General features: G+C 37.6%; 1 long non-coding RNA gene across 1 annotated transcript; it reads right to left on the reverse strand.

The window, feature by feature from the left end:
- Positions 1 to 466: 466 nt before the first annotated feature.
- On the reverse strand, positions 467 to 22,484 carry LOC307120407. Its single transcript, XR_013815787.1, has 4 exons — positions 21,503 to 22,484; positions 21,326 to 21,386; positions 13,775 to 13,897; positions 467 to 892 (listed from the first exon to the last, which is right to left on the reverse strand). It is a non-coding gene; the product is annotated as an uncharacterized lncRNA (long non-coding RNA).
- Between the last annotated feature and the right edge of the window lie 4,097 nt (positions 22,485 to 26,581).

A 26,581-nucleotide genomic window follows, 5' to 3' on the forward strand; every position in this document is an offset into this window, starting at 1 on the left:
CCATGGAATCTGTCAGCTCAAATCTGCAGACTGGCTCTGACTCTTGTCAATAGAGTCAACTTGATCAGACTGTAAATCGGGGGGAAAATCGGGACAAAAATCGTGTAGTGTATTCCAGCCTTAAGATGATAGACGCCACTGTGCTCATTGGGACCTTCAATGCTGCATAAATGTTTCTGTACCCTTCCCCAGATCTGTGCCTCGATACAATCCTGTCTAGGAGGTCTACAAGACAATTTCATGGATTGGTTTGTGTTCTGTTAACTGTGGGACATTATTTAGACAGGTGTGTGCCTTTCCAAATCATGTCCAATCAACTGAATTTACCGCAGGTGGACTCCAATCATGTTGCAGAAACATCTTAAGGATGATCAATGGAAACAGGAGCACCTGAGCTCAATTTTGAGTGGCATGGCAAAGGCTGTGAATACTTATGTACATTTGATTTCCTTCATTTTTTATTTTTAATAAATTTGCAAAGATTTCAAACAAACTTCTTTCACGTTGTCATTATGGAGCTTGTTTGTAGAATTTTGTGGAAAATAATTAATTTAATCCATTTTGAAATAAGGCTAATATAACAAAATGTTGAAAAAGTGAAACGCTGTGAATACTTTCTACTTCCTATAATTCAATGTGTTACTCACCTTTTATTTGTAATTATTTATGGAATGGAACAATTTCTGAGTAAAAAATAGAATCAAAGCCAATATCGACAAATACAGCATTGATAAAAGAAACTGTATTTTAACATTACTTAAAGGAAATTAAGTGAATGACTACTTACTATCGACAGTCACACTGAAGCTCTTTATGATTTTGCTGATGATGATAAAGCGTCTGCGTTTCTGGTGTTTGTGATGCTCAGAGATCCTGATGATCCAGCTTCAGTCTGTTTATGTAACACATGCAAACAAACAGCAGAAGAACATCATTGATTTACACATTTACTCACCCGAGTCTCATGGAAGACCTTCAACAACTTAAAGAACATCATACAAACCACATCCTGATTCATATACTGCATATACTGCAAGGCAATGGAACAAAAGTGTCTTTTTAACAATGAGTGTAAATTTCACACAGTCCCTTATTTACTATAGCTGAGAGTTTGCCAACAGCTCTCATTATAAAGTGTTCAATTATTTTACAATGCAATCTGAAACAAATGTGTAAAATAGCTGTATGCATATAAGGGGAGCTGTTTTCACCTGTAATAAAGCACCAGTGGAAACTGAGTACAAGAATGTGATATAAAAGTATACATTTCCAAAACAAAAAAGAACTTTTACTAGCTAAACTACTGAATGGCAGTGTTATGATCATTGTAATTTATTGCTTTTCTCCCTTAGTTTCTCAACATGTTTTTTGTTTTGTTTTTTTGTTTAGCTGACAGGAAGAAACTCTTCACCTACAAACTAAACACACACGCTCTGGATGCCTGTTCTCTCACACACAAGATGTTTGTCCACCCAACAGATCAAACTACATCTCTGAAGAAAACCGACCGCAGCAGGTTTCAGTTTGACTCAGAGGCCAAACTTCACTAAAACTGCTACTGTGAGATCAGACACGCTTTTAACTTTCTACTTTTTACTAAAATTGAGAGCTGAATAAATAAACTCCAGTTTTAAAATCACTAGAGTTTACAGCTGCACTCGCAGTGACCACATCATTTATTCGTGCAAGCTGGACAACTGACAACCAGCAAGGATTTTTTTTAAATAATTTTTAATCTTCTGTGAATGTAAAAAGGACATAAGAACATAGTTTAAAAATGTTTTCAGTCAGTTAGTTGTCTTTGCTTATATAGTTCATGCTTATGATTTATAATTACATTTAAAGATGCTGTATATAAAAGCACTGATTAATCTGATTGATTTCTGTAGATCAAGCTGCTGTAAAATTTGAACTTTAAATATGTTTTTTAGATTAATGTAACATTCTATACTATCTGGACTGAATATATAGATATACATTGTGTGTGTGTGTGTGTGTGTGTGTGTGTGTGTGTGTGTGTGTGTGTGTGTGTGTGTGTGTGTGTGTGTGTGTGTGTGTGTGTGTGTGTGTGTGTGTGTGTGTGTGTGTGTGTGTGTGTGTGTGGACTGGTAATCCCTACTGATAGATTTTGTATTTAAATCTTCCAGGCCAGTTCCTGTTTGTAAAATGAGCACCATTTGTCTTTAATGGCTCTTGGAGCCCATGAGTGATTGGATTAGCATCTATGCATTTGAATGTCACTGTTATGCTGATTGGATCAGTATCGATGGCAGGAACATTTGGGGTGTGTAAGAACGATCTCCTGTGGGAGGTCCTAACAGTTTTCCTTTGTCTGAAGCCCTTTGTCTTCCCTGTATAAAGTTCTGTCTCAGAACACAGAACGGTGGGTTAAGATTGTTGAAGGGCGGCATGATAACATCGATGCTGAAAGACTGCTACACTACAAACCTTCAATAAATTCTTCTCCCCACAAGAACTCTGGTCAAGCTTACTTATTTTATGTATTGGAGAAATCTAATACATTGGCGAGCCACCCAAACGACTGCTCGGCCAAATATACCAAAATCTAACAATTTGGCGAGCCAGCCAGGAGAGACTGACAAGAAGAGAACTCACCAGCTGCAACAAGAAACTGAATCCAGATTTAAAACTTCAAGCACAAAGATCTGCTTTCCAGACTGCATCTTGTGGAATCCAGAGTGAAACTTCCAGCTGAACAAAGATTTCCAGACTGAATCTTTCTCAAATATCCTAATTTGGTGAGTGAAACTTATCAGCTCTCTAAAAGAACAACTTCTGACAAGAATAAATAAGTAGACCAGTAAAGATTTGTAGTGTAGTCACACATACTGTGTATTGTTGAGAATTTTAAGCTTAGGCCTTTTTCATGAGTCTGTAGGAACCCATTAAATGATTTAGTTCTGAGGAGCTATTGTGGTGGGTTCGAGTCCCATCTCAGTAAGAATAATTTAAGAAGCGGTTGAGTCCGTTCTCATGTGATTGAAGGAGCTATTGAAATAAGTTTAGTCCTTTCTCTGGAAGTCTGTAGGAATTGTTAAAGAAACAATTGAGTCCGTTCATCAGAGAGATTGTAGAAGCAGAGGCTTAGCCCTTTCACTTTGATGTCTGTAGGAATTGTTAAAGAAACACATTGAGTCCGTTCGTCCAGAGACTGTAGAAACTGTATAAGGTTTGATCCTTTCTTTGGAAGTCTGTAGGAATTGTTAAAGAAACAATTGAGTCCGTTCATCAGAGAGATTGTAGGAGCTATTTTGGTGGGTTCGAGTCCCATCTGAGGCTTAGTCCTTTCACTTTGATGTCTGTAGGAATTGTTAAAGAAACACATTGAGTCCGTTCGTCCAGAGACTGTAGAAACTGTATATGGATTGATCCTTTCTTTGGAAGTCTGTAGGAATTGTTAAAGAAACAATTGAGTCCGTTCATCAGAGAGATTGTAGGAGCTATTGTGGTGGGTTCGAGTCCCATCTCTGTGTTTTCCTCTGCACTGCCAGGGAAGAGTTAACAGACAGCTGTAGGGTTTGGTTAACTAAGTTATCCTCTAAAATTTTTGTTTTAGAGATGAGTTAAGCCTCTGTTCAAACAGGGAAGAATTGTTTTTGCCTCTGTTTTTCAGACAGGGAAGATTAGCATACAGGCTAATTTTTGTGTTGTCCTCTGTTTTAAGCCTCTGTTCAAGCAGGGGAGAATTGTTTTTGCCTCTGTTTTTCAGGCAGGGAAGATTAGCATACAGGCTAATATTTGTGTTGTCCTCTGTTTTTTGTGAAGGAAAGTTAACAAGTCTGTTGATCAGAGAAGTCAGTGTTTGTGAGTGTGTGGTAACAGAACAAAGAGTAGCTAGAGTAGCTTCTTTGTGCTTCTCCGTGCTAGAGTAGCTTCTTTGACTAAGAAATTGAACCTCAACAAAGCTGCAGAGAAAACTGATGTGAATGAAGTTAGTCAGCCTGATAACATTTATCCTGATTTACAAGCTTTCTTTGAAACAGACGTAGCCATTCAACCAGTATCTGATGTGCCATTTGATTCAGTGAAACTATGTGGCGCTAAGAGAACATCTCAGAGATTTGAGGAAATTGAAAATATTTCTCAACCTGCTTACTCATGTGTCACACTGCAAAGTTGTTCCACCACCAACAGGGATAGGATAGGACGGACACATGGACCAGTGAGGAGCCCAGGAAAGAACCGAATGCAACAGGCATCGGGGGCCCATCCTTGGGTGAAGATTTCCCTCATAGGCATTCCCACAATAGTCCATCCTTACCTCACTGTTCTTTAGGTGTCGCAGGAATTAAGAAATAGGGAAAGAAGGAATAACAATAGCAGACTCAGATTGAACAGATGAGACAACCCTAATGTTTGCTGTCTTTTAGAACGAATACTGCTCTGTTGTCTTTTGTTCTCTTTCTTAATCTGTGCAGATACCACTTGACGGTTATCCTGAGCTCAAATATCCTAATTTGGGGACACATCTGCTGTACTGCCATGGCCGAGTCTACACAAATCAAAGATAATGACCAGACAAAAAGGCCAACCACAGAAAAGCATGGAACAGAACCCCCAAATGTAACCATTGCTGAAATGAAAGACAACCTGTTTGAATATTTGGACAAAAGGCTGGGACTGAGGAAGTGCCATGATGACATGTGGAAGAAATATGGCATTAAAAATTCAGAAGATGGATTATGGGACTTGCAGGATATTAAAAGGGTTTACGGAAAGACACATCACTTAAGGTCAAACACTAAGAGAGATGGATTATCTGTTATTCTGGGCAAACAAATTCGGCAACATTTGCAGAAGTGTGAGACTGACAAACTACATCGAGAGATCAATGCGGAAAAGGCAAAAGTTCGAGCACTAGCTGAACAACTGCAAAATGAAAAGAAGGAAAAAGAAAGACTCTTGAATGATAATGACAAGCTGTTAAAATTGCTTTCTGGGCAACAAAATTCCATAAAATCTAGCAGCAAGATAGAGAAAGAGTTGCTCTATCCATTTAAAGAACTCGAGAAGGTTCAACAGCGTCATCATCTGCTAGGAGAAACTGAGAGCTCTGATGGCAGTGATGTTGAACCTGAGACACATGTTCATGTCCCCAAGAAGAACAAAAAGATTAGACTTGCTCCTGTAATTGTCAAGAACAGAAGGACTGAAATTGAAGTTGACAATGAGGAGGAGTATGAGGAGGAAGGCGAAAGACGAACCCACATCGTAAAAAAAACTATTAAGAAATACATTCCCTGTAAGACATACCAGCCAGCTTCACCGGAGCAAGTAGACAAGTGGTCTAAGGAATTACCAGATGTGTACAAACAACCACGAAAAGTATGGCAAGTTCTTCAGCGGTTGCAGAAAATCTATTCCTTACACCCATTAGATGGAGCAATGATACTTAATATCAACATGAGAGACAATGATCAAAAAAACCTCACTGGAAGTGTTGAATCCAGGGTAGGTGAGTCTCAAGAGAACATTGAGGCTGGCTGGGAAGCTGTAAAAACCTTCTTGTTCGAACTGAAACCTGCAGAGATTAATTGGGCTAAAATTACCTTATGCATGCAGAAAACAGGAGAAACTGTTACAGAGTTTGAAGAACGCTTCACACAAACCTGGTTGGAACACTCCGGTGTAAATGACAGTGAGGATCTAGACAAGGATACTAGCATGCCTCTGAAAACTGCATTTGTGAATGGACTGAAACCTGAAATCTCAAAAGCCCTAAAAATCCGATATGACGACTGGGACAGTGTTGGGTCAGCTTTCAATCAGCTTGTTGAGTGGTCAGCAAAAATTGAAAGGACACATGAGGTCAAACTAAGAACTCTGCAATCTGGATCTTTAACACACAGCACAAGGAACATGGGGATTGATGTTCAAGAAAAAGGAGGTTGGAGATATACACACACAAAACCACAACGTCAAGAACGACACAGAAAGTGCAACTATTGCAACAAAGAAGGACACTGGTTTCGTGAATGCAAAAAGAGAATGAGGGATGAAAACAAAGATGGGAATGATCTCACCAAGAGGTTTGAGCAGCATACTGAAGAACAAAAGCACACCCTTCTAAATCAAACTCCAGGAGAACATAGCAGACAACCAAATGGCAAAGAAAACAGGTTTTGCAGTTCCTGTCAGAAAATAGGCCATTCAGAGGTAAAATGCTGGTCACTTGGAAAGGGTCGTCCTCCGCCTTATTTTCAGAAAAATAGGGAATTACTTTCTAAAAGCAAAGATCAGCGCGTATTTACAGGTAAAGCTCTCAGTGAGCTGACTGCATTGTTCATGCAAGGCCTTCAAGTATTAACTTCACTTGCGAGCGGGCTAGCAGCCTCTTAGCAATGAGTTTAATAGTAAAACATCCAAATATCCTGTTTGTTTTCTCATGAATAAACACAGAACACAACACTATCTGCCATTTCCAAAAGATCACAACTCCAAAATAAAAGCTTCAAGAGGATTCAAGCATTCAAGAGGATGATAAGTTTCACCATGAACTCTTATGCTGTAATTTTAAGAAAGAAATATACAGCATGTGTACATGATATCTATATTGTGATCAAAAATGATCAAAGGAGGGATTGATAGATTTTGTATTTAAATCTTCCAGGCCAGTTCCTGTTTGTAAAATGAGCACCATTTGTCTTTAATGGCTCTTGGAGCCCATGAGTGATTGGATTAGCATCTATGCATTTGAATGTCACTGTTATGCTGATTGGATCAGTATCGATGGCAGGAACATTTGGGGTGTGTAAGAACGATCTCCTGTGGGAGGTCCTAACAGTTTTCCTTTGTCTGAAGCCCTTTGTCTTCCCTGTATAAAGTTCTGTCTCAGAACACAGAACGGTGGGTTAAGATTGTTGAAGGGCGGCATGATAACATCGATGCTGAAAGACTGCTACACTACAAACCTTCAATAAATTCTTCTCCCCACAAGAACTCTGGTCAAGCTTACTTATTTTATGTATTGGAGAAATCTAATACATTGGCGAGCCACCCAAACGACTGCTCGGCCAAATATACCAAAATCTAACACTACGTTATGGGGACAAAATGTCCCCACAAAGATGGCAATATCCGAAATCCTCGTCCTTTGTGGGGACATTTTTTGGTCCCCATGAGGAAAACATCTTATAAATCAGACTAAGTGATGTTTTTTGAAAATGTAAAAATACAGAATGCCCTCTGTTTAGGGGCAGGGGCAGTGTAGGGGGATAGAAAATACGGTATGTACGGTATAAAAACCATTACGCCTATGGAAAGTCCCCATAAAACATGAAAACCCAACATGTGTGTGTGTGTGTGTTTGTGTGGGCATGTTTTTGTGAAATATCAGGACACCAATGTGTATAATGACATGGGTATGACATAGGTATTACAAAAAGAGGCTGAAATATGAGGACGTTCCCCATGTCCTCACGTTTCAAAATGCTTATAAATCACACAGAACAAGGTTTTATTTCACAGAAAGTAAACTGCAGTCTCCTCTGAGGGTTAGGTTTAGGGGCAGGGGCAGTGTAAGGGGATAGAAAATATTGTTTGTACGGTATAAAAACCATTACGCCTATGGAATGTCCTCACATTTCACAAAAACATGTGTGTGTGTGTGTGCGCGCTAGGAGGGTCAGACTCTGTCAGGGGAGGACTGACATGTCATTACTGTGTTTGTTTAGATCAGTTGTGCTAGTGTTAATACATCAGAAAATGTTTTGCGTGTTTATTTTGTTCTGTTTGAGTTGCTGCCGTCTGATCGGTAAGTTATAATTTCTGTCATTTATTCACGTCTCAGAGTAATAAACTCCTGCTGCGATTCAAGTTAGATTCTTTTCATCCACTGTGATCAAATCTCTCTTGTTGCCTCTGGCTTGGCTTGCTCAGTTGGGGACACTAAATGTTTCTAAATTTTTCAACGAAATATCCAAATAAATCTAATTATTAAACTAAATTAACCATATAAACTAAACTACTGATCTAAAGCCAACACTGTCACTGTATGATAATTGAAATGAATTGATGACATCACCGTTTTCTCCGGAATGGCTATACGGCTGAATAAAATTATGTTGCATTATTTTCCTGTTTAACACTGTAAAGCTGCTTTGAAACAATCTGCATTGTAAAAAGCGCTATATAAATAAAGTTGACTTGACTTGACTTTACTCTTGTTGTTTTAGGTATTTTTATTTCAATGATTATAACTGCAAATCCTAGAAATTTCTAAAAAATAATTTAAATCTTTTTAAACACTTCTGCAGTAATAATAGACAACTAGAGAAGTCATGGACATTCGGTAATAAACAGTTTTGAATATATCCAGCATATTTAAACTTGTACGTTCAAGCTGTAATTGATTCATCATAGCATTTTTATTTTACTGTACAGCAGATCATTTTGAAACACATTAAAGATCAAATGATTGATTCACACACATCTGTCTGTTCATGTATGTGACTTTTCCTTTTATTTGGTGTCTCTGCTGCTGTTTAAGGTTACAAACTGATCTAAACCAGCATGAGCATTAATCTGAAAACCTCTTCATGTTCTCCAGGTGTGTTTGCTGCTGAAACAAATAAAACACAGTCAGTGTCAGTGATGGAGGGAGATTCTGTCACTTTATGCACTGATGTTCCTGAAATACATGGAGACATCAACATACTGTGGAAATATGGAGCAAAAAAGTACATTTTAGTGGAAATCATTAAAAAATATGGATTCTTCTCCACATCTGATGATGTTCCTGATGGGAGATTCAGAGACAGACTGAAGTTGGACAATCAAACTGGATCTCTGACCATCACAAACATCACAACTGAACATGCTGGAGTTTATCAACTAGAGATAACTGGAGCAAAACTGACATCAAAAACATTCAGTGTTTCTGTCTATGGTGAGTAGAGATGTAACTCATCCTGTGATTCTTGTTTTATTAGCTTTTTACATATTGAAATATTGAATTATGTTATGTAAGGGATAATGTCCATCCAGTCGGTTGTTATTGCAGAATAAACCCTGACAGGGCATTGAAATATTTTATTAGCTCTTTAAACGCAAAGCTTCCACGGAGAAAGCAGTCGCTAGCAAGCGCAAGTTCAAACTAGACGGTAGATAGGTTACAGTCATAGCACGGTACAAAAAACGGAAAAAAATATTGCTTAACTCACTGTGAGTGCAGATGTGAACTCTAGTGATTTTAAGTAAGTTTATTTATTCAGCTCTCAATTTTAGTATACATTATCAGTTTTTCCAGTTGTTATCGGGGAATAACATACGATTGAATCAAATCAAGTATTCCACAGAGATGACTAGTGTTGGGTCCGAGTCCACCTTTGTCGAGTTTGAGTCAAGTCCAATTCTTAAACAATAAAGTCCGAGTCCAAAAGGGGCCGAGTTGGACTCAAGTCCGAGTTCTTATCGGCCGAGTCCGAGTCGAGTCCGCCCGAGTCCAGAGTGTGATTAAATTGAAAAAAGATTAGAAATTGCTATTGTACATTTTTATCTTCTATTAATATTTTAACCTTTCAACCCATTAAACCAATGGCAGAATAAAATTTAACAAAAAATACCACTATTACAGCCATTGCCATTTCACATTTTTATTTTGTCAACAGATCAACTAGTTTCCAATCAAAAATGGTTTCAAACAATAGAATGGACATAGATATATGAAGAACTTTAAGTATTACAAGTTCAAGAAAAACACAAATTAACCTGTTTTATTGTATTTAAATTATTTAATGCCACTGGTATCACCAAATGCTAATGTTTAGGGGTGGGCGATACTAAAATCTTATTTCACGATAATGATATATTTTCTCAAGTAGTATTATTCAAGTAAGAATAAATACTATAGAAATTGAATAAAACAATTACATTTAAAATAAAACAAACTTCACTGTATTACATGTACAGTGATTCTTATTAAATTTACTAAAGTTAGTCAGGAGTGAGTGAGTGAGTGAGTGAGTAAGTGAGTGAGTGAGTGAGTGAGTGAGTGATTTTCTCTTTGTATTTTGTGGTTTTATTAACATTAAAGGGATAGTTTTCTCAAAAATGAAAATTCTGTCATTGTTTACTCACGCTCAAGTTGTTTTACACCTGAATAAAGTTCTTTCTTCCAGGGACGTGCACAGGAATTTTGAGGGGCAGTTGCTCTGACCTAAAAAAAAGGGCACTTCAAACAATACCCAAAATAGTGATAGGATTTAGGCATTTAACCATTTTGAATAAAATAATTAATTTGATGCATTACTTCCATCATTCATTCTTCTTGCTAAAACAAAATGTGAGAAACTAACTATCAGCAGACATGTAGCTTAGTTTGCCTAATGCCTAACAAAAAAATGGTAGCCTAGGCTGCTTGTCTGCAAGCTATCTGTCTGATTATTTAGGCTAAACGTGGCAAACTCATCCTGGATTTATAAAGATTTTAATTCATTTCATTAAACATGATGATGATGATCGTCCGTTTGTTATACCTTTCTGACAACGTTAAGTTGTCTCACCCGACAACCGCGTATATATATATATATATATATATATATATATATATATATATATATATATATATATATATATATATATATATATATATATATATATATATATATATATATATATATATATATATATATATATTAAAAGTTTGGAAACTGACTGTACTATTTTGATTGTTTTTGAAAGAAGTCTCTTCTGCTCACCAAGGCTGCGTTTATTTGAACCAAAATACAGCAAAAAAAAAGTACTATTGTGAAATATTTTTACAATTTAAAATAGGCTAACTTTTTTTTTCTATTTGAATATATTTTGAAATACAATTTATTTCTGTGATTCACATGATCCTTCAGAAATCATTATAATATGCAATATATGCAATTGTATAATATATCTCAAGAAACAGTTCTGATTATTATCAATGTTGAAAAAGTTGTGCACCTTTTTTTCAGGATTATTTAATGAAAAGAAAGTTAAAAAGAACAGCATTTATCTGAAATATAAAGCTTTTGCAACATTATAAATGTCTATAGGCTACTTGATCAATTTAATGCATTCTTGCTGAATAAATGTATTAATTTCTTTGAATTAATCATAAATTGATCTTTATTAAAATTAAATTGATCACAGGAATAAATGACATTTTAAAATATACTCAAATAGAAAACAGTTACTTAACATTTAAGTAATATTTCACAATATTACAGCTTATGTTGTATTTTTAATAACATAAATGCAGCCTTGGTGAGCAGAAGAACAGAACTATATACAATCTTAGGGCTGTTTTCTTTTAGACATTTGTGCTCTCTTCCCCACCTTTCTGAATAGATTTCAGCAGTAAAGAGAGAAAGTATTTGCAGTGATGGTTTTTCTCCATGTAGCCTACCTGACGACCGAACCGATGCTTCTACTACAACCATAACTCGTGTGATGATGTTACGTCAAATGCACACGAGCAGCAGCAGTTGTTGCCAAGTATTCATTCCCGGGGGATTAATACAAACTAATAAACGGTTCCATTTTCATATTTCTTTGCCTGCAATTTTTGTTGCGGCCGCGGTACATTATAAAAGTAGCCCAAAAAAACGCAACCCGCAGCTCCGTAACCTTTCCCACGACTCCTTTTTTAGAATAGCCCAATTGTGCGGGAAAACCGCGACCCTGGCAACTATGCTCCATCTAGTGCCGCTCATGCAGGCTCAGGTGCCGGTCGCGTGCAGCGCTGCAGCCACGTAAACAGAGTTTGCCCTTCCCCCCTACTGACTTTCACTTTCGGACGGGTGCCCGAATATGGAAGTGAATGAGACTTTGCGATTATTATAATTTTTTTTTTTTTATGCCTACGTGAAATACTGCATCCATTGTACGATTTTTGTATTTATTTTTGTCCACCTCGGAAGGGCAACCTGAGTCGAGAAGGGCATATGGGCAGTTGCCCGGGCAACCTGAGCAACCCCCCTGTGCACGTCCCTGCTTTCTTCTGTTGGACATAAAATATATTTTGGAGAATGTCGGAAACCAACCAGTTGGTCCCATTGTAGGAAATAATAATATGGATGTCAATGGCTACCATCAGCTGTCTGGTATTCAACAGTTTGTGTTCAATAGAAGAAATTAATACAGGTTTGGAACAAAATTATAATGAGTAAATAATGACATAATTTTAGAGGTGAACTGTCCCTTTAAGGACAAGCAGCATGTTCACTAGTCTGCGCTGCTGTCAATTTAAGACTTGCACGCATCTAATATGCCGATTTTACTTTCACTTTAGACATAACCGACTGTGTTTATGTTAACCTTGTGTGCATTTGACAGTATTAGTGCAGTAAGATGACTACTTAGTCCAGTAATCACGTGTGTTTGACAGGCTTTTAGTGCGCGCGCTCAGCACATGTTAACACTGTACAGTGCATAAGCACACAAATTAAACGTTTAACCAGCAAGGCTTTAAAACGCATGTAAATAATTAACTTTCGTGATTGTGAATAACTTTAGTGTTATGAGTATAACTCACTGACACCAGCATTGCAAGTGTGGCTAAACACCCCTAACTTTAGTGCATATGATTGGATATTTGCTCTTATCAGCGCGTAGACTCACAAGCACACTCAAACAGAGCTGACATAAACTGAGAAATATTTCAAACGGAGAAGAAAAAAAAGATTAAAAGCAAAAGCGAAAAAACAAAAACAAAAAAAATTCACAAGCGTGTAGGCCTATTCAACCGTGAATGCCGTACTGAACGGTTCAATGTTATATTGAGAATTGTGGCATCCATAGTATGTAAAAATCCGATATATTTCGTCATACCACCCAGCTCTAAGTCATTTGGATTTAAGTTGGTATTAAAAGTTATAATAAGCAACTTACATTTCTCTAGGTTTTCTTTGAACATGTCGGTTGAAAGTCGTGCCAGACACATCAGTAAGAGTCGATTTGCAATCCGCAGAGTGCTTTTACCGGATTACTTGCAAATAAATTCTTTATGATTTTCAAAAGCAAAACAAATGATTGCTGACTTTGAATTGTCCTAGCCACACATTGCGATCCAGTGTGTGATGTGTGTTTTGTAAAATCACAGGCGGGGAGATGTTAATTATATAATAATATAATTATATATATATTAAATAATTCTTATCTTAGTTTTATGCCGGTTTTGTTGTTACACATGACGCGGACTCGACTGAACTCGGGATATTTTACGAGTCCAAAATGTCCAAGTCCGTGTCAAGTCCGAGTAGCCTACAAATTCATCCGAGTACGTGTTCCGAGTTCATTCAAAATTGGACTCAAGTCCGAGTCCAAGTTCGAGTACCCTAACTCTAGAGATGCCAGAACAAAATCACTGCTTATCATCAACACAATGAACCAAAAGTAACACTGTGTAGATTTATCCATATTTATCTCATCTTTCTCAGCTCATCTGCCTGTCACTCAACCTGTCATCAGCAGTAACTCTTTACAATGTTCTTCATCACCTTCATCATCTTGTTCACTGGTGTGTTCAGTGGTGAATGTGAGTCATGTGACTCTCTCCTGGTACAAAGGAAACAGTTTATTGTCCAGCATCAGTGTGTCTGATCTCAGCATCAGTCTCTCTCTACCTCTGGAGGTGGAATATCAGGATAAAAACACCTACAGCTGTGTGCTCAACAATCCCATCAGCAACCAGACCAGACATCCCAACATCACTCAACTCTGTCACACATGTGCAGGTACGGCAGCACGACTGATATTAATGTTTATGTGTTTATTTACTGACCTGATCTCTGTCTTCTGTTGTAGATCAGACGGATGCCGTCACTTCTCCTCCTTCAGTCTCTCTGATAGTGCTGATCTCTGCTGGATCTCTGATGACTGTAGCAGGATTTGGGATCTTCTGGATCTGCAAAAAACAAAGAAAAACAGACCAAGAAGGCAAGTGTTACAAACTGACTTTAATAAGTATTATAACAAGCAGTACTTATACTCTAAATCGTTACTAAAATGCCATATTAGCCTAGATGTTAGTGCTAAATGTTCGTTACCTTCAGTTACCTTTAACTTACATTTTTTTACTTAAATTTTTTAAAACTGCAGTGTTAAAAATATTCTAAAATGTGTGATGCTTTAGCTATCTCTGACCGTCCTAATAAGATATATGCTTTGAAGAATCAGATCTAGTTTTGATTGAGTTTGTTGTTTTAATGAATCTATTATTATCATTGAAACAGTTGAGACGGGTGAAGATGATATCACTTACGCTGAACCAGCGTTCTACAAAAGAAACGCACATAAATTGGTAAGATAATTTATTGTTGTGAGTGTCTTAGTATCATTTCAGCTTTGAGGCAGATGTAGATCACTGTGTGCTTGTGTTTTTGTCTGTATAATCCACCACATCACATACATAATAGCACCGTATCAGATATGAATAAAAGTCATAAGAGCATAATTCTATGTAATAAACTCTTATGTTAGGGAAAAAAAACCCTATATATTCATTTTTTTTACTAGGGGTTTAAGTGTGTAGAGCTGAAACCAATTGTAATTGTACCCACTAAGGTTATTATTGTTTTACATTTTTAAATTAGTTTTTATTTTATTATCGTTTTCAATTTTGCTACAAATTTCAGTTTAGTTTAGTTAGTTTTATAAATTGCTTTGCTAGTTTTAGTTTCGTTTTTATTTTGTAAACACATTTCTATTTAGTTTTTATATATTTCGTTTCAGTTTTTGTTTTAGTAATTATAGTTTAGTTACCAGAAAGAAGTGTAAAAACCAAATCAAGATTTTTAATTTCAGAAAAGTTTAATGTTTGCACAGATTAGAGTTTACTCTTATGCAGACATCTTAATAATAAAAATAAAATAATGTAATACAGATTGTTTTATTTAATGCCATGTCAGCATCTAAGGCTATATTCAAAACCTTTTCATGCATAATCTTACTAGTCCTTAAGTGAAATAACTTGATAAAAGAGCATTCTTGTTTTAACCCAGGACAGTCCAACAAAATATGTTTAACGCAGAGGGGAATCTTAAAATATGCATAAAGTTGGGTCTTCACCTTTAAGAAAAAAAGCTTGAGTCAAACTATGACCTATACGACAAACAATGGTCTGAGATTGAACAAAGAACCAAATAAATGCAATGTAAAAATCTAAAAGTAAAAATGATAAATTCCAGACAAACTCATTCATATTAAAGATGAAATACTGTTAAACAATTATAAGCTTATTTTAATTTGCTCAGTAGTACAATATAGGCTAGCAGCTACACAACTAAAGTCATCTGACTACAGCCAACACAAATTGTTGTGAAGACAGTGTGATTAAATAATGAAGTGTATATGCTGTGTGTGTCCTGGTATTCCCTACTTTGTGGGGAAATGTCTCCACATAATAATATATTATTAATAATAATAATATTATTAGTAGTAAATGATTTGTAAAAACAACGATAACACCTTTGAGCCTGTCAATATTATGCTAACATGAAATCTCAAACACTATGGAGGACGAGAAATGACTTAAGTATAAATAAATAAATAAATAAATGAATGAATCAATATGTAAATGCAGAATTAAATAAATAAATAAATGTAGAAATACATAAATAAATACATTAATAAATAAATATATGAAGAAATAAATATAGAAATAAATAAATGAATGAATGAATACATAAATAATTAAATGCTCAAATAAATAAATAAATGCAGAAATAAATTAATGAATAAATAAATACATTTGTCTATTTTTGTATCATTTGTGTTATAATTGTTCTACATTTATTTATGTATTTCTACATTTATTTATTTTTACATTTATTTATGCATTTCTACATTTATTTATTTATGTGTAGGTATGTTAATACGGTAGGCAATCCTAACCTCGCTCACTGCAGGATTGGTCAATTTCTAGTTTCTAGAGGAATGAAGACGAGATAGTTAGTAGCCTTCTTTTTTGACTAAATCATGGTAAATCATGCTAGAATGTGGAAAATCATGTATCGTTGACTCAGAACGCACGTCTCGGATTAGATGGCAAATTTTTTAGGTATTTAGAATTTTTGGAAAATTATTTTAGACTGAAAATGCCTCGGTTACGACTGTAACCTCGGTTCCCTGAAGAGGGAACAAGCGTTGCATCGAATGACGCTATGGGAACGCTTGCGTGATGAAGTCATGAAGCACATGTGAAATCAGTCCAATAGTGTGAGGGAACGTCAGAGGCGGATGACGTCATGAATCATAAACCTGCCGAAACAAAGCCATGCTAGCTTCGAAGTCTGAAGTAGTCGCTTTGACAGGCATGTAGGAGATATGGCAGGACGATGCAACGCATAAAGGGAACTCCCGTTGCATCGGATGACGCTATGGGAATGTCAATACCAGCGCCACCATAGCGAGACGTGCCTGTCCAGTGTGGAAAAAGCAGCTCTAGGACGACAAAACCCCAGACCCTGGTGTAGAGTCAAAGTCCAAAGAGTAGAACCTAACAAATGTATGCAGTGAGGACCAACCCGCCGCATCACAAATGTCCTGCAGAGCCACTCCTGAAATAAGGGCCTTAGAGGCCGCCATACTCCTAGTAGAGTGGGACCGGACGGCCAAGGGAGAAGGCCGTCAGACCTTTCTCTAACAGGGCTTTTACTTCTTGTTCCATTACGAGAACCTGCTCGGGGCCCACCAGTGTGTGAGTAGGACCCCCATAAATCTGGGCGGGCGAGACCAGAACTGTATTTGATACCCTTTTGCTATCGTGTGCAGGACCCAACGAGAAACATCTGGCAGTAGTGTGGGTCTAGGACCCTCCTCGGAGGGGGCATGAAGCCCAGGACCACTACATTTCTGGGTGGACCTTGGGATACACACCCGCGGGAGACCGCTGCCCGACAGGCACCATATGATGAGGTGTACACTGCCTCCCTTCGGGGAGGAACGTCCCCATAATCCAGGCCCCTCGGGCGTCAGGACCTTTTCTCCGCAGCCTTCTTGGAAGTAATGACGGTCCGCAGATCCCTTACCCCTCGAAGGCTGCGGCAGATTGCGCTTCCCCTGTCCCCAATCTTTCTGAGGGGGAGCACGGGAAGCCACACTCTGTTTTTGAGTGGCACGGTATGAAGAGCTGGTTTTTGATGTTTGGGGCTGCTCTCTGTGATCGGCAGCCCCAGTGAAATGTGAGCCCACCCAATTTACCCACCCTCATCAATATCACTTAATAATTCAGCCTGGTTGCAGCCTGACCAGAAGCTGAATAAGCCTTACCCACTAAGGCGGATGTTGTGCGTACTGGCTTAGTGGGTAATGCCGGGGCCTTTAGGGAAGATGCCGAATCAGGGGATAAATAGCTCGCTAAATTATCTTCTATTTTGGCATCTCCCCATAACCGTGCTCTTTATAGTTCAATATGGGGGAATAGTTAGATGTTTGTGCACTATACACCCTATGAAACTGGTTTCTCCCATGATCTCGACACCTCAGTGTGGAGATCAGGGAAAAACGGAAGACCCCGGCATTGAGGTTGTGATCGTGTTGGCAGATAATGTTTGTCTAACTTGCTCTTTGAATGAACGTCCTGCTTATCAGCGGGCCAGTCAATGTTTAATTGTTCTACAGCCCGTGTCACAACCTCAAATAGCTCTTCAAATCCTTGTGACTGAGGTGGTGAATCCTCTATTTCTCTGACACTAACACTTTCCAGATCCTAAGAACTGGAAAGCTGCATCAGAGGTGCCTCAATTGGGGCGGAAGAAACCGCAGCGCGTGCTTCCAAACACAGAGAGAAGGCACTGGATCTATCAGGTGAAGGAAGAGATAAGGCTGGGCCCGTCTCTATCCTCGCTGATACATCCATTTGTGATTGCCACTGTGCCTCGGCGGCAGCGGGACCAGAGCCCTGGGTGACGTGAGCCTGAACGTCCTCGCGAAAGAACGCCAGGTGGGATCGGAGTGTTCGTAAAGGAAGCACCTCGCAGTGCTCACAGCCAGCGCCCTCGAGCACTGACCATGCATGCTCCTCTCTCCCAAACAAGCAACACAAAGAATGTGTGTGTCCACACCCGTAAGGAAACGAGGACTCTAAACTGCTGCTTATCCGTCATAGTGTTTTGTTTAAATGTATTTTACTGAACAAGAAAAACACTGAAAATCACTGATCACACAAAGCGCTACTGAAGACAACAGAAGCTAGTGCGGCTTTGTTTTGGCATGCTTTATACTTCCTGGTTCATGACTTCATCCGCCTCTGATGTTCCTTCACACTATTGGACTGATTTCACATGTGCTTCATGACTTCATCACGCAAGCGTTCCCAAAGCGTCATTAGATGCACCGGGAGTTCCCTTGAAAGGGAATCAATAATTATCCAAAAAAAAGTGGAAATTGGTGCCGCCAAAACATTCGAAGAAGCCATTTACTAAAATGGATATAACTCTTGAAAGGAATTAGATATTTCCACCAAACCTGGTATAAATATGTACAAGCTCAATCTGAGGTCACAGTAAAAAAAAACAGTGGGGTTTGGCCACTTGGTACAACAGGAACAAAAAACATGAAAAACGGCAATACCTACGCAACCTTTAGTCCAAATGACTTGAGAATTGGCAGGCAGTGTCTTTGTCCAAGGTGTCATGACTGTCTCTGAGGACATTCGTGTATCTTGAAAAACATAGCCGCCATCAACCAATCAAATTTGAGCACCTATCAGACAAGGTTAACGGAGGCCAATCGGAACAGAACTATGTGGGCCTGTTTGATTCATGGCCCTAGAGGTCGGTGAGAAATTTGAAAGAAATCCGCCACCGGGTGCTAACAAGTTTATGCCTCTATTCACCTTATTTATCAGGTAAGAGTGGGCACGGCCATTTGAATGTGTCTGGCTTCCGGTGTCATCCTCTTCTAGTTATTTTTACCTGTCCAAATAAGCTTATGCTGCTTGATATTGCAAACTGGTATTTCCTACCCTATTATTTAAATTTATTGTCGTAATTATAAACAAATTGGTTTGTAGTGCAAATAGTTTTAACATTTAGAGCACTATGTTATCCGTCTCGTTATCTCCAAGTGTTTCACACATACACAATATTCATATAATTTGTTAGATCTCCTCATTCTGAACAACTTTGCCTCAAGAACCACTACTATCAATCAAATTGTTTCTTAAATATTTTAAATTATTTTAAAAAAACTACTTGGCGAACTAGTCAGAGGTTTTTCGCTCAACCTCAATAAAACCATTGCAATACAATTATCCGGTCTCTTTAGGTAAAGAATTATAAATTTAAAAAAAAGTTGAACTTTACCCTTTGGATAGATATAATGGTAATTTAGAAAAGGGGTGTGGACAAACATAGCCAAAAGCCTATAAATCTTAAACGAAAACTCAAAAACTTTAGGGGAGCATATGCAACATGATTCTAAACAAGCATGCTAGCTTTCATGGAGATCGGACCATATAGGGGGCTATAACTGTTAAAAAGCTTTAAAAACAAGTATTTCCTTGGTAAATTTCCTTTATTGGCTGTAAATGGTCTTTTCTCTTTTCCATCTATGATGGATACAGACTTTCTAAATAAAACATAACTTTTTATGCATGTGCTTAAAGGCCTTAAAGCACTTGAACCTGATAATTGCTGCTAGCTGCTCTTTTTATTATCTTCTGTTATGTTTTTTTACAGAAAGTTAAAGAGGAGGATAATGTGGTGTATGCACCTATCACAATGAGAAGATGATCAAACTTCAGTCTTTTTCTAAGTGCCAGACTCAACTGACCTGTGACAACCTTCGAGTCTATGGTTACGTTTTTGGTGAGAATCAATCATCCTGAGGGGTTTAAAGTGTGATACTTAAATGATGATTCATGAAACAATCTCCTAAAAACTTCAAAAGAACTTGCCTTAGACTTCAAGGACATTTAAGAAATTGTCTGAACCGTATGGGCCATTGGAGAATTTTTTTGTTTAACTCTTAAAGACTTAAAGGGAACGTGTGTGTAAATCTCATGAAAAAAAGTGCTAAATATAACACTGGAGTGGAGAACATGCTGTGGTCTCATTTATTCACATCTGTACAGAAATGTGTTTTTTATCTGTTGGCTGGACGTTTGTGTTAGTTAGTTAGTTAGTGTGTGTCTGGTGTGAATACGGTCTGTGAATAGCGTGTGGTTGAAGGTGTTTTTTTCCATTCCTACTCACATGAAACCATGAAACCACGCTTTAAAAATAAGTTGCATATTTTTTTCAGTAGCATAAGTGCTGCTTTTCAAAGGTCAAACATAAATTGTAAATGTATAATGTAAAAATTCACATGAGTTCAATCAGAACAAAAAAAAAAATCAAAATGGCATTTACATCTTTCTGATTTCCAGTGTTGGCAGTGTTTTTGTCTTTGCCATGTGAACTATATGTCACTATATTAAAATTCCTTCATCAGGGAGAACACACAAATGTCTCTTTTACCTTTTTACAATACTTCAAAAATGTGTCGCTGGTGAAACATCTACTATACTACAATGACTGAATGAACATTAGATTATTTATGCCCAACTAATGGTGTAGTTACAACATATAACATCACTGGTCGTGTTGACCAGACAAACCTTGACCTTTTGGTATGCAATTGAACAGCCAAAGGCCCCAAAAATCAGATATACATATACTATAGGATTTGACTTAAAATTGCCTTATCATAGTGTGACCTAGAGTCGGCGGCCATACACTTTTTGGGCAGAAAAATAAGGAAGAAGTAGTAGAAGAAAATCAGAACAAACACAACAGGGCTCCAGCAACTTTAGTTATTGGACCTCTAATGTCATTGTTCATTACACCATCAACAATAATGTGTTTTGGTGAACTGTTCAACAACTTGTTACGTTTACACTTAAAGCAAACTGGGGTGAAGACTCAATTGCAGGAAGGGATGATTTTATTAACAAATAAACATAATCAAAAACAAAAACCCACAAGGGGGAAAAACATAACAAAACTAGAAACAAGAAAATAACATTTCAAAACAAACAACAAACCAAAAACAGGTCAATGAGAGGAAGCGGAACACAGGGAAGAGACGTTAAACAACGTATCGACAAAGACTGTGAACACAAGGGAACTATATAAAGGGGAAGAAATCAGGAGGGAACAGGTGGGAGAAATCAAACTAATCAGAAAACAAGGGGGAGGGATCAGACAGAGACATGAGCACATAGCCCAAAACAACAAAACACCAAGTGCTCCACAAGACAGGACAGGCATGTGACACAACTAACTCTCAAGAGAAGGACAAAGTTGAACCCCAAGATCAAGATCAGAGAAAATGTGGACAAAAATCTTACCTTAAGTTGCAGCTCTGGAACCGCCACCTGAGGATGTCCGAAGTCTGAAGGGGTGTTAATTCTAAAAATAGACAAACCACTTGGTTTTTAATTAGAAAAAAGACTATTTGGTAAATTAATAGGCCTACAATTAGCAGAAATGTATAGTTAGTATGGTGTTCTGGTGGATTTTAGTACCTTTTCAGTATGTGTTTGCTAGGTGGTTGTTTTCAAGTTAAAAAAAGACCACATCTCTGTCTCAGTGCCTGTGATCTTCTGGTTTGATACGGCTTGGGTCCACCCTTTAATGTGCATCTCATTCTGAGGGACTTTTCACTTGATTCATCATCCAACAGATGAACATAATAGGCCTAAGTCTGGTCACTTAAAATAACAGCTCACGTCCCCTCAACAACACACATGAGCAGAATCAATCATTCATGGAGCACAGGACTGAAAATGTGCAGTTTACACTGATAAGTAGGCTACTTCTGCATTCAGTTAAACTCAGAAAGTCGCGATTTACAACTCCTAATAAGAAATCTGACATAATGCCACTTGAAGTCAAGACACAACTCAGGCAGAAGTATAACTTCGATGCTGACAAGATTATGACGGCAAGCGAACATGGCGGCAAAACAAAGTTCTTACGCTATATGCTAATAAAACCCATGACTAAACGTTTGAAGTGACACTAAATATGCCTCTCTGTTGATAATCGTACACCCGCAACACGAACTGCGTTTTATCCGTTGTTATTGACTCGAGCTGAATTCAGAAGAGTGTACGCGCATGGCTTCTATAACAGTTACTACTTTTAACACTTCTAAGGCAGAATAGTAACCGCTGTGCTAGCTTCAGCATTAGCCTAGTGTATGCTGCCAATGGACAATTGCAAAGCTATGCATACATGTTAAACTTATCTCCTACCCAGATAGCAAAATTGTTCCGGGCCTTTTATGGCCCAAACACTGTTCTTAGTTTTGCCAGGAATGCAGGGCCAAAACCAGCCCAAACAGTTTTGCCAATGTAAATGATCCCTTCACAAACTGATGTGTGATTCCTCCTAATGTTTCTGTATTGTAAACCTATAACCTCCCTTCCATCTTTTTGTGTAATCCCAAAGATTCTGCCTGTTCATATCATTGATAGATGCCGTTGCTTTTAACTACAGAAAACTGAAAATGAAACTAAAACATTGCTTGGCCACTAGAGGGAGTCATTCCCAGAATTTCCCACAGGATAACTAAATGTTTTTTCTTTGTCAAGCATATTGCTAAATATTATTCCTTATATTAGGGTTATAACAATAATACAATAATAATAATGATTAAAAAAAAGAAAGAAAAACAGTTGCATTGCTAATTGACCATGATAATCATATTTCTCCTCATTATGCTATATTTTATTGTTCTTACGATCTTTCATAATTAGAGATTTTCAAAGAGTGTACGATCAATTGTGTCATTAAAAGACAGTGGTGTCTGATATCCCATGACCACAGTTGTACAGTAGGCTAACAATCTCTATAATAACTGTTACTACTGTTTGCCGGCTGCTTCATTATTTATTATTATTTAGTTATTTATTTATTGCAAGCACAGCATCCCACACAGTTTACCCTTGTTATAAAGTGCATGACATTGCATTAATATATAGAGTGTGTATAATACAAACAATGCATACTGTATTAGAGCGCCATCTAGTGTCATAACTAGGAATTCATCATTCAAAGATTCCAGCTATTATGAGTGAATAATAATACCTACCTATTCATATGCACAGATTATCTACAATATTTATATAATGAAACAAAATCATCTATGGCCAAAATTAGCCTTTTAACTCTGAAATGACAAAACATTTACATCACAAAAAGACATCATGATAGTCACCAAACTGATGTCAAACCAGATCGGAGCAAATGCTCTTATGATATTATGGTGTAAATGACACAAAACAGACATTTACTGCTTAACTGTTTTCAAAGCAATATTTACGTAATTGAAAATGACAGTTTGAACAATAATAAACTCAAGTAAGCGCAGATGACCTTGCCCAGTTACAATGAAAATACATAGTTCCACATCTTTTGCACAATAAAAATCTCATATTTCCATGTTGTTCAATCAGCTGTGTGTGATACTGACCTTTAACATAGCAGAAGAAAATCAGCATAATTATAATGATTAAATTACTCAATTAGGTTGAAATGGAGATCTCATAAATTGGTGAAGTCCATGTACACAATACATATTTTTTTTTAAATCTGTAAAATGCACAGTGCAGGTACTTAATTACGTCACAGCCTCTAAATAAGTACATTATTATATACAGTACATGAACGTGTGTAGTACACTGTATAAAAATGATTTTATGGCTAAGTAAATAAAACAGGAAAAATCATCTTTTGCTAAAAATAACCTCCTGGATCCAGGAATAGACTTTTGTCCACTGTAGTGGACATTATATTTCAGTGAATTTCTCTGACATCATACATGTCACATGTCACAGTCTGGATGTCCTTTAAAAAACACATTCGGGGCTTTGCAGAGATACCAAATGTTTGGAGGTTTCACCAGGACAACAACTTCTTCTTGGTCTTTAAAAACGGATGACATTAATGTTTAGCACTCTTATGGAAATATGATCATATTTTTGTATTATTATAATTTAAATCGGATTAATTTTCAAATGTTTTGTTATAAATCAACAATTCAGGAAAATGTTATGGGGTTTCTAATCAAAATATGACTTTCTGTTACAAAACAGGGCATTGATTTCATACATGTCAACTGTAGTGGGCACCAGGACTTAAATCATGTTTATCAGGCATTATGGAGACATAACAGGTGAATAGGGAAATACATTACATATCAATATTCCTATGAAATATTAGAAACAATAAACAAAGTTTATTGTTGTTAAAGTTTATCTTTAAACAAAGTTTGTTTAAAAAAAAAAAAACCCTGAAACCTAAAAATTGATTGGTGGATTAAAAAGAAATCCCATTGTTTTTGCCTATACATGCAATTTCATGTCATTTTATTTTTTAAACAACTCAGACCTGGTGTCATATACAGAGGACATATCATAGCAAATTAATAAAATATAAAAAATTTTATATATATTTTTTTCCATTTGTTTCTTATGCTCTAAACAATGTAATGACAAGAAAAACTACTAAATTCAAAACACTTTTTTTCTGGGTCCCAGGAGGACAATTTTGTAAAAGTGAAAACTCTAGAATATTAAGTAAAAATCTAAGTATATACAACATTTTTACTTGTAAATATTAAGCCTAGACATCAAACAGACAAGTACATTTGACTTGTGACTCGCTGGCATATTTACACAAATTGATAAAGTATATCAATATAAAATGTGTCTTGGAGGAAGGAATCTGCGCATGCGCGGAAAGAAGAAAACCCGCAATCAAGACAAGTAACAGTAGAAAAAGAAGGAAATGACTGAACGAACATTTTATGGTTCTACGCCTTCCAAAGACGATATCTATATGTATTAAAATAGATTTAGACCACTTAACATAGTGATTGCTAACAGGATATGAGGAGACTTTCAACCAGCATAACAAAAAAACTGTTTTGTAGAGAATCACCTATTACACCTTTAAAGGTCCCATGGCATGGCATTTTTTTTAATTTTTTTTATAATGTTTCCTGGGGTGTACTTATATAGTTAGTATGATTTTTACATAAAAAGTCATAATTTAGAAATAAAAGGCATTTTTTCTATACTGTTATTACCCCTCTGGCTGAATGCCCTGTTTCAAGGGGGGTGTCTGCTGTGAGACTTGAGTGAAAACGCCCACTGTTAGGGTTAGGGTTAGTGATTGGCTGACATCTTTGCATTTGAAATGAGTGTTAGATTATGTTGCGGAGGGGGTGTGGTTTAGCGAGGCACTGCACGCAAGCACTGCATGCATGAGAGAGAGAGACTGACAGGGCACTAGTGAACCACGGAGAGCTGGAGATAGTTTTATTGTACTGAGTTGTTGAGAGCGCTGTGCTGTTAGCGCAAGCTTATTTTTATCTGAGAGTGCTGAATAAACAGTTCCAGTCACATCGACTCTGTCTTCTTCCACCTTATTCTACGAACTTTGTAACACATGTAATGTACCATTACAGCCGTTGAGATGAACAAATCGTCAAAGGGTGGATTATAGCATTATTTTATGATCTATTCCTATCACATGAAAAGCTGCAGTGATGAGCATTGAGTACACAGGCAGTCTGTTGATCGCGTGAATGCAGTGATCTCGTCATTGCAACGCGTTTTCTCTCACAAAATGCTTTCACCACAACTAACAGCAAACAGGACGTCGATATGAATACAGTAAGAGCTTTGTGCAGCATAACAGCGTCATACATTATAACGGCAGTTTGGGCAAGTGTGCAGATACACTCGCAACGTGTGATTGACAGCTCCGGACATTATAAAGAGTGTTCTTTGATCGCTCTCTGTAGTTTAATCACTTAAAAAACTATGCTACAGAAACGATCGTTTTAGTCACTGGCTTGATTCACTGATGCATAACGTTCAGGGCATCAAGACGGCGATCATTAAACGATCTAGAAAGAAAGTCTGAGTGAGCTTACATCAGAAATCACAGATCAGGCATTAATGAACACTGTTACTCACTGTTTGTCGCGGTGCTGTCGAATCCATATCGTAAAGTCTGTTTGTAAAGCCTGTGCTGACATTGGGACTGATAAACTGATTCCATGTTCTCCACATTCTCTGGGCGGGCAAAGCAGAGGAAGGGGAGGTAACCTTTCCTGGTATGACGACATAACAGGAAAATTCCAGATCAGCTCGTCTGAGCTCTCATTTTCTCAAAGGCAGAGAAAGACAGCCAGAACGTCTCGGTTACGGATGTAACCCTCGTTCCCTGAGGAGGGAACGGAGACGTAACGTTAGTGACTAACGAATGGGGGTTTCGCTTAGAAGCCTATCATCTTCGAGCTTAGAGAAAACGCCCAATGGCGTGCCAATGCCATGGGGCATGCGGAATTTGCATACGTAACTCCGCCTCACCGCGTGAGTATATAAGGAAGTACGTGGCAATATCGCATTATGTTACCTGCTTGAGGAGCCAAGACTGAACTCCTGCGTTCCAGGTAGCACAGCTGAATTGGCAACGGGACGTTACGTCTCCGTTCCCTCCTCAGGGAACGTGGGTTACATCCGTAACCGAGACGTTCCCTTTCCTTCAGTCACTACGACGTAACGTTAGTGACTAACGAATGGGGGTCC

The sequence above is a fragment of the Gobio gobio genome (genome assembly GCF_949357685.1).
Source record: "Gobio gobio genome assembly, chromosome: 24".
NCBI lineage: Eukaryota > Metazoa > Chordata > Actinopteri > Cypriniformes > Gobionidae > Gobio > Gobio gobio.